The 12,199-nt window shown below is 40.6% G+C and overlaps 1 long non-coding RNA gene across 1 annotated transcript; it reads right to left on the bottom strand.

The window, feature by feature from the left end:
• Positions 1–382: 382 nt before the first annotated feature.
• LOC118555711 (uncharacterized) lies at positions 383–11,465 on the bottom strand. Its single transcript, XR_013440972.1, has 6 exons — positions 9,680–11,465; positions 7,718–7,860; positions 7,383–7,529; positions 4,663–4,694; positions 1,516–1,668; positions 383–749 (listed from the first exon to the last, which is right to left on the bottom strand). It is a non-coding gene; the product is annotated as an uncharacterized LOC118555711 (long non-coding RNA).
• Between the last annotated feature and the right edge of the window lie 734 nt (positions 11,466–12,199).

The raw sequence follows: 12,199 nt of genomic DNA on the forward strand, positions 1-12,199 counted from the left end.
CACCCTCTTCATTTCCCATTCGCTAACCCTGACAGGGAGTGTCTTTTAATGGAATGAGATATTAAAGTTATGCAAAGCCATCAGTGTAAAAAGGAGGCTTTGTCTTGTAGGAGCTCCCCTCTGAGATTGTGGGAGGGCTGAGCCTGGGCACAAATACTGCCATGCTCCTGCACAAACCATAGTCACCGTGGTCACCACCAGAATGGACCTAAAGCCCTGGGGTAGGAAATGTGTGGAGTAAAAAGAGGAAGGGATATTAGAGGGAAAAAAAAGAGTCTCCAAATTTTTTCTGAGGCAACTTTATGGGAAAAACAATGAATGCTTTGCATTACCCTCAGGTGTGCTCTAGATCAGGGGTTGGCAAACTATGGCTCACAACCAGTTTTTGTCAATAAAGTTTTATTAGAACACAGCCATGATCAGTTTTTATGTATCATGTATGACTCCTTTTGTGCTACAGGAGGAGCTGAGTAGTTGTGCTAGAGACCATATGGCCCAAAGAGCCAAATATATTTACTAGCTGGCCCTTAACAGAGAAAGTTTGTTGACCTCTAGTGTCAAAGGTTTAAGAGAACTGTGCCAGCCCATTTTGTACCTTTTGTAGGAAAAGTAAGATTACTCCAGCATTCTCCAGCTTTTTCCTTACTGCCTTTTCCCCCTTTCTGAAATTGCTTGTATCTCCCCTGGTCTCTCTTCATTTCCATCAGGCCTAGGGGTGGCCGGCTGTGCACTCCTGGAGCTGCGCCCACCTGCAGGGATAGGTGACATGAAGGAGAGATTCAACACTTTCTTCAGAAATGAAACAGAGTGCGAACATATTTTAAGAAAAGCAGCCAACTGTCAACTCTTCTGTCAACACTGAGAGTTTATCCTTTTCTCCAATGTCCTGTGCGTTCCTTCAATCATCACAATAATCTGCACAACATTGTGTCTCTGAATGATGGGGTTTTTTATAGAAATAAAAATAGCCAACATTTATTGAGCTCTTTATGTGAACTATCCCAGTGGGTACTCATGTAGGCTCTAAGGTCTCCCAGCATCACCATTTTCCAGATGAGCAAACTGAGCAACTTCCCCAAGGTCAGAAACACAAACCACTCCTGAGCTACACCTTTGACTACCATATTATACTACTTGTCTCAGAAACATGTGAAAATGAACTTAACTAGAAATCGAAATAAAAACTAAATTTTCATCAGACATTCACTGTTTAAGCATCTATCAAATGCTAACTGGGAAAGACAATATTAATTTTTATCTACATCAATCTATGACTTTTCAGATAAATACCTTCTCTGAGACTTTTTAAAAAGTGTAACTTTTAGTAATTTTTATTCACTTCTGGCCCTTCATTGGACTTTGACGTCTTTACTGGATTGGGAAGCATTTTGGACTCATTCCTACCAAACTCACAAATATAAGACTATCATAAAGTAATGACTTTTTCATTATATCTTCAATACAGACAGTGAAAGAAAACAAGGCAACTACAATTTTTTCCACCTTTTACTTAACTGTATTTCTTAAGAAACTTGCAGAAACTTTGGAGCTCCCAGGAACAGCATCTCAGCATCAGCACGCTTCCAATTCTTGCTCTTTAGGTGCTGCTTATTCATCAGGGGCCTTCAAACAGTAAGTCCTTCTTTGTTTATGGACACAGAAAATCAGCTAAGAGTATAATTAATTCATGAGAGTTAGATTAATGACTTTGGAAGGAACATTTTTTTAGATTCCTAAAATATCAGAAGAATCACCTCTGCTTCTGCCCCAAGTTCTCCCCCAGAGAATCAGACCCAAAAGATTCCAGTAATTCCACCAAAGAATTTCCCCCCAATTTTAACCAGTAACAGAGGGTCTAGATACTCTATGGTGGATTCTTTTATATCTATGCTTGGTTTTACTACAGATACAGTTTGAAAAAGATTTTTACAAAGACATGAACTTCTGGTTTCTGGTCCAGCACATAAGAAATTCGAAATGTCCTAACAATGGGTAAAAAAAACTGAACAAAATGAAAAATCAATCACTAAGCTTAGATCTGCCAGTGGAGTGAGGACAGAGGGCAACCTGCTACCCTCAAAATTGGAGAGACAGACAGGCAAATACAGACAACCTCCACTTACCAAAGCAGAAACTGCCATAGAAACCAGTGTTGGAATAAAATTGGAACTGTAATTGAAGAATTTCTGGAGGTTCAGGGTGGACAATGCTGAGAGATAAAATTCCACAAGGACTCAGTCTTGGGGGGCCCACACTTTTGTGAGTTTTGTCTCTAGGAGCTCTACCAGGGCCTCACAGTAATATTAGAGAAAAATGTTATCTTGCTTCCAGCAGGGGAAGAAGAAAAGGAATCATTTTGAGATATGCCAAAGCATTCCATTCTTCTTAACAAGACCTGCCCTGGAAAGAGCTTACTTTACCAGACTCTAACCTGCTGGGGTTTAATCAGAGCCTAACCTACGTAGGGTAAGGGAAATACCCAACTCTGGCCAGTTCTAGCTTTTTATGTTGGGGAAGAGAAATACATGAGTCCAGCCCCTTCTGGCCATCCTGTCCCACCTCAAGGGGAAAAAACATTCATAGTCCAGGAGCACAGGTTTACCAAAAGACTAAGATATAATCATAGGACTGTAGAGTGCTTCTCCTCCACCTACACCTTAACTCCACATTACTAAAAACCTATGTACCACAGTTTCATTTACACCGTACATTATATATGCCTTTCAACAAAAAATTACAAGGCATACTAAAGGTGAAAAATACCATTCGAAGAAACTAAACAAATATCAGAACCAGAGTCAGATATGGCAAGACTGTTGAAATTATAAGACCAGGAATTTTTAAAAACTGTGATTGATATCCTGAGAGCTTTAATGGGAAAAGTAAGCAGCATGCAGGAACAAATGTAAGCAGAGAGATGAAAATTCTAAGAAAGAATCAAAAGGAAAAGCTAGCGATTAAAAATACTAAAACAGTGGGGTGCCTGGGTGGCTCAGGCCATTGGGCGGCTGCCTTCAGCTCAGGTCATGATCCCAGGGTCCTGGGATTGAGCCCTGCGTCAGGCTCCCTGCTCAGCGGGAAGCCTGCTTCTCCCTCTCCCACTCCCCCTGCTTGTGTTCCCTCTCTTGCTGTGTCTTTCTCTGTCAAATAAATAAATAAAATCTTAAAAAAAAAATACCAAAATAGAAATGAAGAACGTCTTTGAAGGCTCGTTGGTAGAATGAACATAGCTGAAGAAAGAAACTCTGAGCTTATGGATATGACAATAGAAACTTCCAAACTGGGAGTGCCTCAGTGGTGCAGTTGGTTAAGTGTCTTCCTTCGGCTCAGGTCATGATCCCAGGGTCCCCGGATCGAGCCCTGTGTTGGGTTCCCTGCTCAGTGGGAAGCCTGCTTCTCTCTCTGTCCCTCCCTCCTGCTCTGCTCTCTCTTGCTATCTCTCTCTTTCTCTCAAATAAATAAATAAAATCTTTAAAAGAAGGAAAGAAAGAAAGAAAGAAAGAAGAAAGAAAGAAAGAAAGAAAGAAAGAAAGAAAGAAAGAAAGAAAGAAAGAAAGAAAGAAAGAAAATTCCAAACTGAAAAGCAAAGAGAAAAGATTAGAAAAAATAGAACAAAGTATCAAAGCACCATGGACTAAAAGACACAATATATGGGTAATGGGAATATCAGAAGGAGAAGAGAGAGAGAAAGGAACAGAAGCAATATTTGAAGCAGTAACAACTGAAAGAATTTTCCCAAATTAATGTCAGACACCAAACCATAGATCCAGGAAGCTCAGAGAACACCAAGCAGGATAAACACACACATACACACACACAAACAAACAAACAAACAAACAAAAACTACACCTAAGCATAGCATATTCAAACTACAGAAAATCAAATACAAAGAAAGAATCTTGAAAGAACCCAGGGGCAGGGCGTGTGGGAACACCTTCATATAGAAAAGCAAAAATAAGAATTATATCTGACTTCCCTTTAGAAACATGCAAGCAAGTACAGTGAGTATTTAAAGTGCTGAAAGGAGTGGCACCTTGGTGACTCAGTCAGTTAAGTGTCTGCCTTCAGCTCAAGTCATGATTCCAGGGTCCTGGGATCTAGTCCTACATGGGGCTTCCAGCTCAGCAGGGAGTCTGCTTCTTCCTCTCCCTCTGCCCCTCCCCAACACTTGTTCCCTCTCTCTCTCTCTCTCTCTCTCAGATAAATAAATAAAATTTTAAAAGTAATAATAAAGTGCTGAAAAGGAAAAAAAAAACACCAATCTAGACTTTTGTAACCTACAAAATTATTCTTCAGAAGTAAAAGAGAAATAAAGATTTTCTCAAACAAAAATGGAAGGAATTTGTTGCCAGTAGATGAAGCTTACAAAAAAAAAAATGTTACAAGTAGTTCTTCAGAGAGAAGGAAAATGATCTAGGTCCAAAACTCAGATCTACATAAAGAAAGGAAGAGCATCAGAGAATGAAAAAGTGAAAGTAAAATAAAAACTTCTATTTTTATATTCTTAATTGATTTAAACTGATAACAGTTTGTTCAAAATAATAACAATGTATTCAATTATGTATTCTTATGTGTATGACATAGGAATGTACATATATGTACATATATATGTACATATATATGCTTATATATAAGTATATACTTATTTATACACAAGCATACCTCAGAGATATTGCTGGTTCTGTTCCAGACCACTGCAATAAAGCAAATATTGCAATAAAATGAGTCAAATGAATTTTTTGGTTTCTCAGTGCATATAAAAGTTTTGCTTAACTATACTATAGTTTATTAAGTGTGCAATAGCATTGTCAAAAAAACAACTGTACATACCTTAATTCAAAAATACTTTATTGCTAAAAAATACTAACCATCATCTGAGCTTTCAGCGAATTACAATCACTGATCACAGATCACCATAACAAATATAATAATAATGGAAAAGTTTGAAATACTGTAAGAATTGCCAAAATGTGACACAGAGACACAAAGTGAGCAAATGCTGTTGGAAAAATGGTGCCTATAAACCTTCAATATGTAAGAAAAAATCTGCATCTGCAAAGCACAATAAAATGAGGTATACATGTACACGAATACTTCTGTATAAACGAAATGAATGACAGTAAAGATACAAGGAATGGGAGGGAGGAATTAGGGATATTTTGTTGTTATAAAATACTCGCACTACCCACGAAGTGGTATAGTGCTATTTGGAAGTGGACTTGGATTGATTGTAAATGCATTATTCAAACTCTAGGGGAACAAATAAGAAATTCTAGGGGAACCTTAAACAAAGAAGTATAAATGATATGCTAAGAAGAGAAAGAAGATGGAATCATATAAAATACTCAGTTAAAACCATAAAAGTCCAAAAAAAAGGGAGTGGAAGACAAAAATAGGACCAAACAAGAGCAACAAGTAGAAAACAGTAACAACAACTAGATATTAATCCAACTATATCAACAGTCACCTTAAACATCAATAGTCTAAATACACAAATAAAAAGACCAAGATGTTTAGAGTAGATCGAAAAACAAGACCTAACTCTACGTTGTTTACAAGAAACCCATCTTAAACACAAAGACACATATAGATTAAAGGAAAGGTATAGAGAAAGATATACCATGCTCCCACGAATCAAAGGAAAGTAGGAGTAGCTATATTAATTTCAGACAGAGCTATATAACTTTCAGAGCAAGGAAAGTTGTCAGCGATGAACAGGAGCATTATGTAATGATAAAGGGATCAATGCTCCAAGAAGACTAATAATCATTAATGTATACATACCTAATAACAGAGTATCAAAACAACATGACAAAAAAACTAATAGAACATCAAAGCAAAAATCAATGAATCCACTGTGATACTTGGGAATTTAACTCCTCTCTTTTGCATAGAGCAAAGCTTCCATGATACAAGCTTCGATTGGAGTGAATTAAGAAAACTCTACAATCATCATTATCTTGATCACTAATATTCATTAAGCACTTGCTACAATGTTTCATGTAATCTAAGATTCTATCAGCCATAAGACTCAACTTTATTTTATGAACCACCAAGAAAAAGAAAATGCTACCAATTAAATCATGGCATCATTGACTGTTAAGACATATTTCTGAGATGAGAAAGTGTGAAAAAGTGTGAGTCTCTGAATCAATGAAAAGCGGTATGTACTTTATCTCATTTAATTCTCAAAATAAACTTCTGAGGCAAGTATTATTATTTGACACATTTTTTAGAAGAGGAAATAAAGGCTTAAATTTTTTATAAGTGGCAGAGCTAAGAGTCAAATCCTACTTCCAGGGTCTGAATCTGTGCCACTACACCTCTCTGAGGGCTTATGAGTATCTTGGAATAGAGCAGAAAAGGGACCATCAGACAGGCTCCAAGTGGATCTCTGATATATCAGCTCTTACCTCTCACAGTTAGTTTTTCATTACAATTACTACAGTGTCTTCTCCTCCCCACCATATAGGACCTGCCAGGTTGTGCATCCCTCTGCTTGTGCCCTATCCCTACTAGCATTCCCAGAGTATAGAACTCAACCCAGCCTCAACCTGCTGCCTTCCTCTTACAAAGAACATAACCTGAGAAGTAGTCAAATTTTCTGGGACTTAGAAGTTCATCGTTCTATTTTCTCTACGCTTTTGTGTTTAAAATTTTTCATGATAAAATTTTTTTAAATTAGTTGGAATACAATATTATAATGGTAATAACATGTATTAAAACTTGTCTATTTACCATAGCATTAACCTTTTATTTTTATTTTTTAAAGATTTTATCTTAATTTATTTGAAAGAGAGAGAGCGAAAGAGAGCAAATGGGGAGGAGCAGAGGGAGAGGGACAAGCAGACACCACGATCAGCGCAGAGCCTGTTGTGGGACTGATTTCAGGACCTTGAGATCATGACCTGAGCCGAAACCAAGAGTTGGGTGCCCAACAGGCTGAGCCACCCAGGTACCCCACCACAGCACCAACATTAAGATCACTTAAGATCACATATGTAATAAATGGCAGAGCTGAGCTCAGGCCTAAAATATATTGACAAGATGCTGTACATGTAGAGTGGAGAGAGTAGCTTACTCTTTCTGAGTCTTCAGAAAAGACAGCATTAGATCACAGTCTTGAAGAGCAATTAATGTTCAGTGTTAGGATGAGACAGAAGGAGAACCGCATGCTCCAAGACGAAAGAGACGAAAGACTACTTTTAGGAAAGGATTTCAGGAAACGACAAGGGCAATTCCTTAGCAATATTCCACACATATTCCACTGGTGACAAACTGCCAGTGTTTCTCCGAGGGCTCTACCTTTCCAATCTCTGAACTCAGTATGCCTATTAAGTATTAACCAACAGTTCTCTTGAGACAAAATAGAACTGACTCACATAGGGGTTGAGTGAAAAGGTTTTCCGGGAAACCTGGGAGTGGTCCTCATACGCCTGCTCAGTGAACAAATGAATCCAACCTCATGCAATTCCTCTTCCCAGCAGTAAGGGAGAACGGGAGGTTCAGCATGTCCATCAAACACAAAACTGAAAAAAAGGATTTGGGGGTTTTGCATTTGCATAAAGAGCTAAAAAAATTAACTACTATGCATCAAAAAACAGAACAAAAAGAGGAGAGAAGAGAAAAGCAGAGAAGAGAAGAGAAGAGAAGAGAAGAGAAGAGAAGAGAAGAGAAAAGAAGAGAAGAGAAAAAAGAAGAAAGAAAAAAGAAAAACCTGATTATTGCCGAAGCAGCAGCATCTTGACATTTCCATAGCAACGGGGCTGACCCTGCTGAGCCCCCCTTGGGCCTGGTGTCCCCATGCTGGGGCTGTGGGAGCCTCTCAGGTGGCTGACCCGAGAATGGCAGCAGAAGGGGCTGGTACCCGGAGAATGGGGCAGAGAACGGGGACAGGGAGGAAAAGAAAAAAGAGAATGAGTCCAGGGAAATTGTACTCAGGAAAAAGCAATATTCACCGACAAATTGACAGATTAGCGATTCCCTCTGATGGTTGAAGCTTTAAAGAACGAAATTACTGAAAGGCTGAAGCCAAGTCCTAGAAACAGATGCTCAGTCCATAGAATCCTGGACACCCTGGTCTCCCCCAAAATATTTTCAAGCATTAAATTGAAACACTGCTGGATTAATTGTGTTATTTTCAGGACAAACAGCTTTATTTCACACACGTTCATAATTTTTCTATCTCCTCAAATCACTTTTTTTTTCCCCATGGGAGAAATAAACACCTATAACAATGTTTGGAAGTTACAACCCTCCAACTCTCTCTTTCCCATTTGGGGTATGGATTAGATACCTTGGAATATTTATACTGGGATCTCACCCATCTTGTCCTCCACTTTGATTATCTAAAATGCAAAATGGGGGCGCCTGGGTGACTCAGCTGGTTAAATCGGTCATGATCTCAGGGTCCTGGGGTTGAGTCCTGCATCGGGATCCCTACTCAACAGGGAGCCTGAGTCTCCCTCTCCCTCTGCCCCTCCCTCCTGCTCATGCTCTCACTGGCTTGCACTTTCTCCCTCTCTCTCAAATGAATAAAGAAAAAATCTTAGGGACGCCTGGGTGGCTCAGTCGGTTAAGCGTCTGCCTTCGGCTCAGGTCATGGTCCCAGGGTCTTGGGATCGAGTCCCGCATCGGGCTCCCTGCTCCGCAGGGAGCCTGCTTCTCCCTCTGCCTCTGTCTCTCTCTCTGTCTCTCATGAATAAATAAATAAAATCTTAAAAAAAAAAAAAAAAGAAAAAATCTTAAAAAAAAGAAAAAAGAAAAAAAAGAGATAACACCCTTGCTAAGGGAGCACTGATAAGGAAATTATTTTCAAACCCTCGGTCATGGGATAACATACAGCATCTCAAATAGTTTTAGGACATTTTTTATTTATCTGCTCCCACTTGGTTTGGGCATTTCTTCACAGTGCGGACTCTTAGCAGGTAGGTATCTGCAAGCTTTGCAACAGGGGACAACTTTTATCCTCTGACTCGTAAGGTTTCACAAATGGAGACACATGTGTATTCAGGCTTAGAAGCTAAATCTGAATTCTGGCTTTGAGGAATTTATGTTCCTTCGAGAATCCATTTTGCCACTTTGCCCCAGTTGGGCCCCCGGTGGGCTCACGAGCACACAAAAACATTTGCCAATGGAACCATCTCTGATGAGCAGCCACTCTCATGCAATCGGGTTCATTTATTTCCTTTGTTCACACAGCGCTCCTAAGACCATCATCCCAGGATCCTTGCTGCAAAAAACTGCCAAGTCATGAGAGCTAACTCACAAAAAGTTGGATGCTCGACCTTTCTGTTTGATAGGTGTGTTTTATGTGTGTGTGTGTTTGCTGACATGCAGCATTCAAGACAATTTTGCTGCATGACTCTTCTCTGACCTCCAGCTCCCAGGTTGTGAAGCCCTGGGTTGTCCAGCTCTTCTCTTAGGACCAGACTTATTTTCCCAAGCACTTCTGAGTCAGGAGGCCTAGCGAGGAAGAGAAAGGGTGAGCATGCACGCACAGGCGCACACATACAAAAATCCAGCTCCCACTGAGGCTTGCAGACTGCTGCGCAGTGGGAACCGAGAGACACAAGGCTGCCCGTGTAACAGATGCAAGTTTCCCGTGCTCCGATTCAGCTGGGAATGCAGGCCGTAACGCAGAAATAAATCACACGGAACTTGCTGTCAGCTCTCTTACCTTCCTGCTAAACCCTCCAACGCTGCCGCTTGACTGGCTTGGAGTCGCTGTAGTTTTTAAATGAAGGCTGGAGACGCGTTGGCAGCCCTGCCTCATTTTTAGCTAATACCTCTGTGGGCTCTGCGTGCGCATCTGGCCAGTGCCATCACGCTGGGTATGATTATAATAGGCTGCTACTCTTTCCCAAGCAGGAAGCTGGAGTCCTGTTACTGACAGCCTAAACAGAGGCTGGTTCCAAGCACAACAGCACATCACAGCCAGGGAAGGGTCTGCGGCGCGGGACTTCTCCCAAGGCATAAAAAAAGAGAGAGAGAGAGAGAGAGAGAAATGTGTTAACTGTGCTAACAGTGCCAAGTAATATGCTTCGTTAAAAATTTAATCACCTACAAGTGCAAAACAAGTGCAAAGCAATCATGTTGTAATTAGCGCAGCAATTAACACCTCCCTTTCCAATAGCACATGCGTCCTAGGAAGTGCAGGATTGCAAGTATCTATGCTGCTGACAGGCTCGGTTCCTAGAGAGAGGGAAAAAATTGCTTAAATAGAATTTTTTTGGTTTTTGGCATTTGGGCTGTGATGTGTTCACGAAATCTCTGAACCAGCTGCCATTTTGGTTTTGTGCAAAAGTTGTTCTGTTGTGTGGTGTAACTCACCAACTTCTCCACTCTGCGTTCTCTGAAGCTTCCATTTAGCATTGCCTTCCCCTTTTCTAACGTTAAAATACGAAGCAATCAGCATAGGGACCAAATTTGCATGCAAAAGTGGTGCTTCCCACTTAAAAAAAAAAAAAATTACATAAATCTCGTCTCCCTCAGACTGTTATCAGAAATAAAATACTCCATGGCAAGGTAAATGACTATTGGAAGAAACTTGGGCTAAGAATATTCACTCTGTCCCTTCAGACAATTTAGGTCTCCTCTGTGCCACCAAGCCTGGTCATGGGTGCATGGATCTTCTTAGGGACCAGAGCCAGGTCTTGAAGGAAGTGGGGTAGGGAAGGAAGTTGGACACTCTCCCTCTGTAGTGACTCCCCCAATCCAAGCGCAAGCCTAGGGACAGGTCGAGAACGGGACACGGGAGCTGTCTGGCTTTGCCTGGGAGACTCCTATGCTGTATCCACTACCTACTAGGCTGATTCATAGGGGCCTCTGCATTCACCTCGATGCATAGAGATCTGTGGGGGAGACAACTAGAAAGAGCAAGTAGTCCTCAATTCCCCACTGAGCGAAGAGAGTTTTATATTTAAAGAGAAAGATCTTTAACTTCCCGGTCTGTTTTGCGTCCCTAAACAGATGGAAGTGTGACAGAGCCTACAGTCTGAGATGCCACCTATTGGAAATTTTTCCAAGGCCCCAAAGTTCTTGGCATGGTTTAGAAATTACTGTGAGAATGGAACCTAGCCGGTGACGCTGAAACTTTAAATGTGTTTGAAAGGAGTTTCATGAGGAATTCAAAAAAAAAAAAACTAACGAAACATTCAGGGATTTCAGAATTTAATGAGCAGCATGAGGGCAAAGCCAATTAAACCTTTAGAGTGAATTTGTTTTACTCATGTTGGCCATTGATAACGGAATGAGTGTGATCCGAGGAGATGAGGAAATATTCGGACGGTGACATTTGGGGAACAGAAAAACAGATGCATTCCTACCGTTGACTTTTAACAACACTGCTAAGATAGGAGTGAAAAGCAAGAGCCGGTAAGAACTGGCTACCACTCAGATATTCCGCAGTCTCTGGAAAGTGCCGGCGTTCATAGAGGATATTCACTTTCCTGGTTTGCTATATCATTTTCCCAGGAATCTTTTTTTTCCACCTCAGAAGCCAGTCTGATCCGGAGAGCTGAGGAAAGAGGCCTTCTACCCTGAGATAGAGGACATGCTTCATACGCAGGGCAAACTGCAACAGAAATTTCACACTGGAAAGCTCAGTAGGAAGTAAAATGAAACCCCTGTCTCAAATACAAAGAGGACAAATGTCTTATTATGCTAAGAAGCCTCCAATTAAGGATGGAGAGCCAGTTGGAATAGACAGTTCCCATAGTCATAGTTTTTATTCATTCTTACAAAAATACGTCTTTTGAGACCGATGTTCTTTAAATATTGCTATCATTTGTAAAACTGGTTGAAAACGGCTGCTGTATCATAGCCTTAATCCAGAGACCCAGATGATATATTCCTGCATTTGCATTTATTTCTAATAAATATTTTGTCTCTGCTGTTCCATTTTTATTTTCTCTTTCATCAGAAAGGCTTAAATGATGGAAAGTTTAAAAACAAAGTCATTGTGCATCTTTGGTAATCTTATTTCAACGAACACTTGCTAGTGCACAAATTTATTTAATAAGAAGTACTTTCTAGGGGCGCCTGGGTGGCTCAGTCAGTTAAGCATCTGCCTTTGGCTCAGGTCATGATCCCAGGGTGCTGGGATCAAGCCCCACATCGGGCTCCTTGGGAGCCTGTTTCTCCCTCTCCCTCCCACGCTCCCCCTGCTTATGCTCTCTCTCACTATCTCTCTCTCTCT

Source organism: Halichoerus grypus, chromosome 9 (genome assembly GCF_964656455.1).
Source record: "Halichoerus grypus chromosome 9, mHalGry1.hap1.1, whole genome shotgun sequence".
In the NCBI taxonomy this organism is placed as follows: domain Eukaryota; kingdom Metazoa; phylum Chordata; class Mammalia; order Carnivora; family Phocidae; genus Halichoerus; species Halichoerus grypus.